The sequence below is a fragment of the Solanum dulcamara genome, chromosome 5 (genome assembly GCF_947179165.1).
Source record: "Solanum dulcamara chromosome 5, daSolDulc1.2, whole genome shotgun sequence".
Classification (NCBI taxonomy): domain Eukaryota; kingdom Viridiplantae; phylum Streptophyta; class Magnoliopsida; order Solanales; family Solanaceae; genus Solanum; species Solanum dulcamara.
Genome location: NC_077241.1, coordinates 55286396 through 55293932, shown reverse-complemented (window position 1 = coordinate 55293932; position 7537 = coordinate 55286396).

Sequence of the window (7537 nt, the reverse complement as noted above, 5' to 3'; positions counted from 1 at the left end):
AGGGACTTGCATATGGTATTCATCGACCTAGAAAAGGCTTATGATAAAGTCCCAAGAGAAATACTATGGACATGTTTGGAGGCTAAAGGTGTACCTGTGGCATACATTAGGGTGATCAAGGACATGTACGAGGAAGCCAAAACCAGGGTAAGGACAGTAGGAGGGGACTCAGATCACTTTCCAGTGGAGATGGGGTTGCATCAAGGATCAGCTCTTAGTCCTTTTGTATTTGCCTTGGTGATAGATGGATTGACGCGTCAAATTCAAGGTGAGGTGCCATGGTGTATGCTTTTTGCGGATGACATAGTCCTGATTGATGAGACTCGCAGCGGAGTTAACGCTAAGCTGGAGAATTGGAGACATACCTTGGAGTCTAAAGGGTTTAAGTTGAGTAGGACCAAGACAGAGTACTTAGAGTGCAAGTTCAGTGAGACACCTCAGGAGATTGGCGTGGAAGTTAGGCTTGGTGCTCAGGCCATCCAAAAGAAAAGTAGTTGCAAGTATCTTGGGTCTATCATGCAAGGCAGCAGAGAGATTGATGATGATGTCACACATTATATTGGGATAGAGTGGATGAAATGGAGGCTCGCTTCCGGAGTGCTATGTGACAAGAATGTGCCACCAAAACTTAAGGGCAAGTTCTACAAAGTGGTGGTTAGACCATCTATGTTGTATGGGGCAGAGTGTTGGCCAGTTAAGATTTCTCACATTCAAAAGATGAAAGTTGCTGAGATGAGAATGCTGATATGGATGTGTGGGCACACCAGGAGCGACAGGATTAGAAATGAGGATATTCGGGACAAGGTAGAAGTGGCCTCGGTGGAAGACAAGATGCGGGAAATGCGACTGAGATGGTTTGGACATGTGAAGAGGAGAGACACAGATGCCCCAGTGCGGAGGTGTTAGAGGCTAGCCATGGATGGTTACAGAAGAGGTAGGGGTAGACCGAAGAAGTATTGGGGAGAGGTGATTAGACAGGATATGCCACAGTTACGGCTTACGGAGGACATGACCTTAGATAGGAGGGTGTGGAGGATCCGCATTAGGGTAGAAGGCTAGTTCATAGTCTCATTATTCTTCTCTATTCATAGGCGTAGTAGTGAATGACGATCTCTTGCGCTTTGACTTCTGATTTCTGTTACTATTTATTATTTTCTATGCTTTGACTACTCTATTTTATCTGTGATGCTTTTATTATTTATTTATTTGTTATTTGTTATTTGTATTTATTTATTTGTATTTATTTGTTATCGATTCGTTATTTATTTATTGTTTTTCTCATAAAGCTTTTAATTTCCTATTCTTATCTAACATTTTTTTTATGCGTTTATGCTTTTACTGAGCCGAGGGTCTCTAGGAAACAGCCGTCCTACCTTGGTAGGAGTAAGGTCTGCGTATATTCTACCCTTTCCAGACCCCATGTTGTGGGATTTCACTGGGTTGTTGTTGTTGTTGTTGTTGTTGTTGTTGTTGTTGTATCTAAGAATATCTTTGTAATAGGAATCAAATGAGTAATTAGAAACAAGCTAAATAAAGAAAGCACGATCATCAGGAGAAAACAAGGTTAGTTGCTCAAGGGTACTCCCAATAAGAAGGTATTGATATAATACCTCGAAAGTTGGAAAGTCAAGATGGAAAGAGGAGTTCAGAAAATTTACTTGTGCAAGGTTATGCGAGGCCATGTATGGGCAGTACAAGGCTATACGGTCCGTAGAAGGTAGGCGTAGAAAGAAAGTCTTTGAAAGTTGGAAATATTTTTAGACCAGATTTCTAGGGTAGGATGTAGGGTCCGTACAAAGTTCTACGGACTGTATGATTATCCGTAGAACACCTTAAGGAAATTTGTTAAAAGGGTTTTTATATGGGAGGTTGTATGACCCGTACAAGTTTGGACAGACCATAAACCCAGTCCTAGAACCCTTTGACAAATTTGAATTTTGTTGACCTTTCACAGGCATTTGTACAACCCGTAAGGATTTATACAGTTCATAGACCTATCCTTACAAGCCGACCCTCAGGAGTCCAGTTCATCTTCCATCTCACTGACACTTGAACGGTTCGTGGTCCTTTTTATGGATTATATAGGGGTCTGTGAAGAGGGATGTATCAGTTATTTTTGCAGGAGCATTCTAGATTTTCCCACTCTTTTTATGTTAAAGCTAAGTCATTTTGGATTTTTCCCATGAATTATAAATATCCAAATCCTCCAAATTTTCCCCATTCCATCTCATTCACCTAAGATTCTCTAAGGCTCTCAAGGAATTCTCTCAAGTCTTCTTCTATAAGTCAAGCTAGGGTTTCAAGCTCAAGTATCAATTACAAGATCTTTTAGGGCTTTGATTCATCAAAGTATATGGGAATTTCATCAATGGAATCCTTTCCACCCATGGAGTCCCAAAGTGTTTTCAAACTCCTTTTATAATTTATTCCTAAACCCTAGATTTTGATGATCTTGTATTGGGTTCAATCAATTATGATCTATTTCACTTCAATTGATTTTATTATGCATGATTTGATCTTAATTACACGTTTTTGATGAATTTCACATGAACACATACATTATGCCTATTTTATGATTATGAACTATTTTGAGAATTATGCATGTGTCATGAATTTATGAACTATGATTTTAAGGATGCTTTAGACGAAGTATCAAAATAAATTTTATAAAATTAAGGTTTGCTTCAAAAGATAAGTAATTTCATCATGAATGTTTTTCATCAATTAGCCACTTTGATTTAAGTGTGATTTTCTATGCAAAGCTTATCATGATTTAGATGCTATAGATAAGTGTCTCTTAAGAATATGTTTTGAAATCATGATATATTTTAAAGAGTTGTTCTTATAATTTAATTATGTTATGACGACTTTAGTATTACTAGATTCGTACCATTTTCAAAGATTACGGTATATTATAACTGATATTTTGTTGAAAGTTTACTTAGCACGACAATAATTTAGGATGGAGGCTCTTCCGTTAGTAAAGGTAGGGCATATAGAAGCAATCCCCTAGTCCTATAACTACGTTCCCTCATAGGATGTCCCAATCAGATAAATCGACTTAATCTAGTGGATCCACATATAGTTCATGTTTATGGTCCTTACCTGGCAAGTAGGACAACCTCTTTACAGTGTTGGGATAAAAATGGAATCCATGTTATAGATCACATGATTTTTGTCTATTGAGGTATCTCTCACGAAGACTTATGATTTTCTCACTACGCTATGTTTGATCATGTTTCCTCGTGTGTTTTGTATTGACCATTTTATGTTTCTAACGATGTTTTGAAGAATGATATCATCTTTTAGTTTTTTTATTGCATCATCATATTTTATGTCATGCATTGTACATTCTCCATACTCAGTATATTCTATAGTACTGACCACATATGTTTTTTCCTATATTGTTTTATAATATAGGTCGCGAAACTCCCACTCACACCTGTGGTTAGTACATACTCTACTCAACTTCATAGTTATGTGAGTCCTCATGTTTTGAGGACGGGCATGTGATACTTTCATTTATACCATATTCTTTTAGCTTGTTGGTGAGATAGGACTTTTCCTATGCCTCATGTCTATCATTAGAGGCTATGTCAAACTAGTACGGTTTGTTTCCTCTTTGCAAATGTTATTCTCAAATTCTTTATCTTGAGTTTCTATGCTAAGATTTCTTTTAAGACTTATCTTCCGCCTTTTGTTTATATTGATTCTATGTTATTTATTCATTCTTATTCTAAGAAGCTTGTTTAGGGTCTTTTGGGATCCTATTCGTTGTGTCACATCTAGGGTTTATCTTGGGTCGTGACAACTGACTATGATAAACCTTTACACATGTGGCAAGATTAGAATCAATTTTTATTCTACAATCCTATGCATAATTTAATCATTTAAAACTTTTCAAGTGGATGTAAAAAATGCCTTTTAAATGGTTTCATAAAGGAGGAAATGTTTTTCAAACAACCTACTAAGTTTCAAAATTTCTCCTGTCCCAATTATGTTTCAAACTTACTAGATCTTTATATGGTGTTAAACAAGATTCCAAATCTTGATATGAGAGGATGAGTACTTTCTTACTCAACAAGAATTTTCAATGAGGAAAAATTAATACAACTCTATTCATCAGATTCCAACATTCTTATCATTCAAATTTATGTGGATACTATTATTATTATTAGAAGTTGCAACAAAAATATTTGTGAGAATTTTGCAAAGTTCATCAGATTCCAATAGTCTCCAAGATGTTCATTCGGAGATCTGCCAGCTTAGGATTTCTGCTCAGCTATGTTGGAGGTGCTCCACTATTTCGGAGCCTAACTTTTGGGTATTGGTCCTGCGATGTATATATTTGTTTATACAGGGGTACAGTGAGGGCCTAGTCCCGCCATATGTTGTCGTTTCTATTCTTAGAGGTCTATAGACATATGTGTGTGGGTTATTTAGGAGTTTATTTCGATTATGCCTATGCGATATATTGTAAAAGCTATTATGTTGTGGCAGCCTTGTCGGCTGGCTTTTCCTTTCATGACATGATGCAAATAAAAAAGGCTTCACGTGTATGAATATTTTATCACCAACTGGGTTTATGTATTTGGTTCCTATATCTAGGTGGCTATATGAACATGAAAATGTTTTAACCTATTGAGGTTTTTGTGAGCAGTATCATGTTATACATAATTCAATTTGACTATAATCGACAGATAGGTACACGGGGGTCCAGGTCGGACCCCAATCGCGGCTTACGGGGTTGGGTCATGACAGAAGTGGTATCAGAGTAGTTTGTCCTTGGATTGTCTACAAACTGTGTCTAGTAGAGTCTTATTTATCGGTGTGTTGTGCACCACATCTATAAATAGGAGGCTACAGGACATTTAGGATGTTACCTTTCTTTCATATCTAAGATCGTGCGATAGATTTGAGTTATAGGGATTGAAATTCCTTATACTAACCTTTGACTTCTGTAGAAGGACAGCATCGAAAGTAGAAAGTGACTGACGATATTGGAAGTCATAAAGCACGCAGGTAAGGAAAGGCACGAAAGACATATGTCAGGTAAGGTGTTGAAGTATAATTGACATATAAGGTTTAAAAGTGAAAGAAAAAGTAAACGGGAAAGTGCAACAGGTGCATTTCAAATGGACATACGAGGTAAGTCCATTTTCATACTATTGATATTGAGCGCCCTGTGTGGCTGCAACATGATGTGATATGAATATATATGTTGGCCCTGTGAGGCATTGTTGGCATTTTTTGCGTGCAGGTGTTGAGATAGTAATAAATACAGAGGAAACTCTATCCAAACCTCCCTAGAAATGAAAGAAGAATGAGATACAGGGTTGTAGTATGCCTTGTCCATAATAAGAATGAGATGTGACTAAACTACGAGTATGACGGACCTCGAGAAATGAGTTGATTTCTGAATCGATGGCAATAGAAACTAGGAGGTTGATACTGGTGTGGTAAAATGCAGTTGGAAAAGACTTATGATCCAAAGAAAATGATTTAGAGAAGACAGATAGATCTGTATAGAATAATATACTAAGGCACCGACTGAATTGATACACAAGAGTAAACTATGATGAGTTGTAGTTAAAGTAAGTAACAATATGATTAAGACAGGAGTACAAGGAAAAAAAGAATTGTGACGGATGTGAAATATTAATAAGATAGCTTGTGAGACATTAAGGATGATAATAACTAAGATGGGTAAGTAACCCATAGTAAGAATCTTTAATGAGGTTAAGAAGTGTCATACTATGAGATTGAATATGAACAAGATATCAGGTGAATGTAACGAAGATCGTTATGAGAATAAGTAAAGCCTAGTAAGGAAATAACTAAAGGATATGACATGGTTTGTGGAAAAATAGAAAAGCAAACAGAGAATGAATAAGAAGGCTTACACAGATTTATAGGGAAGGTTCAGAATAAAAGGTCAAGTGGTGACAAAAGTAAAGGTGATCAACAAGACAGGACGAATGCCAGAAATGACTGGTATACTAAGAACAAATAGAGGTAAACATGAGATGTTTTGAAAACGAGAAATGAAAGGACTACTAAAGAAAGAACTTAAGATGGACGTGATTAATTAAGTATGAGTATCGAACAAAAAGGGAAATAGACAACTACGAACTGAGGATATAGTGCGATTAAAAGGTGATACGACAAGACTACTATTAGAACGAAATTGATATGGTTTTAAATAAGATTAGAAGTTAGCATCAGGTACACGACAAGGGTGAAAGCTTATGGGGCATAAAGAAGTATTCTGTATAAGTGACTCCACCTGGGAGAATAGTGAGATCCTTTAAAGATAAGGGAATGTGGTTTTGAAGAACAACTAATGCATTCCAAACTAGGGACGTGGCTTCCGTCAAAGTCTTGTGACGAAATAAGAATAAAAAAGAGTTGACCTGGGAACCCGAAGAAGAGATGGAAAAGAAATATCCGTACGTGCTCCCTACGTCTATAGGAAGTCTAAAATCCTATGTTAGTTGAATCGATGAATAAAAGGGTCTACGAATGAAAACCATTATGGAGAATTCCTAAAGCCCTCGTACGACCTAATGAGCTTAGTTAACATTCGAGGACGAATGTTCTAAAGGGGGGAAGGATGTTATGCCCCATACTTTGGTACTTCGGAATGCTTTCTTAAGCTTCTTAAAAGTTGCCACATGACTTAGATTGTCTACCACGCTATCAAATAACTCTAAGGAAGGGAGGATGTAATGACTCGTGAGAGGGAAGGTTGGAAATATAGTCGTGAGAATCCAGAAAGAGTTGGAGGCTAAGAAATGAGTCGTAGGACTCAATTTACCTACGTAAGCTACTAAGTTAAAAGTCGTATGCACTTGAGCTACTTAAGGATATATTAAACTTATGTAGCACGGATTACATAGGTACGTAAAATAAGACGAGATTACAAACCCATAAGGAAGAGGAAAAGACGACATGTGGTAGCCAATGAAGAAGCGACACATGGCAGCACCTCAAGCAAGTAGGTGCCCACCTTCTTGGGGTCAAGTAGGTGACCCACCTTCTTGGGGGGTGGACCCCACTGCTACGTGGCAGCCCCTAGTTGGCAACATAATATGGTGGCCAATCATGGCTCGACACGTGTCACCCTAAGGGGCTGACATATGTCACCTCCAAGGCAGCCCATATATACATGTCAAAATGACTCTTAGTCATTTACTTATCCAAAATTTCAGCCAAAAACGTGAACAAAAGGAAAAAAACAAACCTAAGACTAAGAGAGAGTATTATAGCGGCAACAAGGAAAACAAAGGTAATCTTCCACTTTTGCTCCGTAAATTAAGTATATACAGTGTTCCTTAAATATGCGGAGGTGTATATATGTGTCTTAGGATGCCTACGGAATCATGGTTTCAGTTTTACACTTGGAACAAACAAGAAAAAGTTGAAGAAAAACTTAGAAAGCCAAAACGAGAGGGTTACGGGTTTGGTCTCCAAAAGGTAATCCCCCGACTTTCGTTCCATGAATTAATTACTTAAGGTATATCACAGTTGTATAATT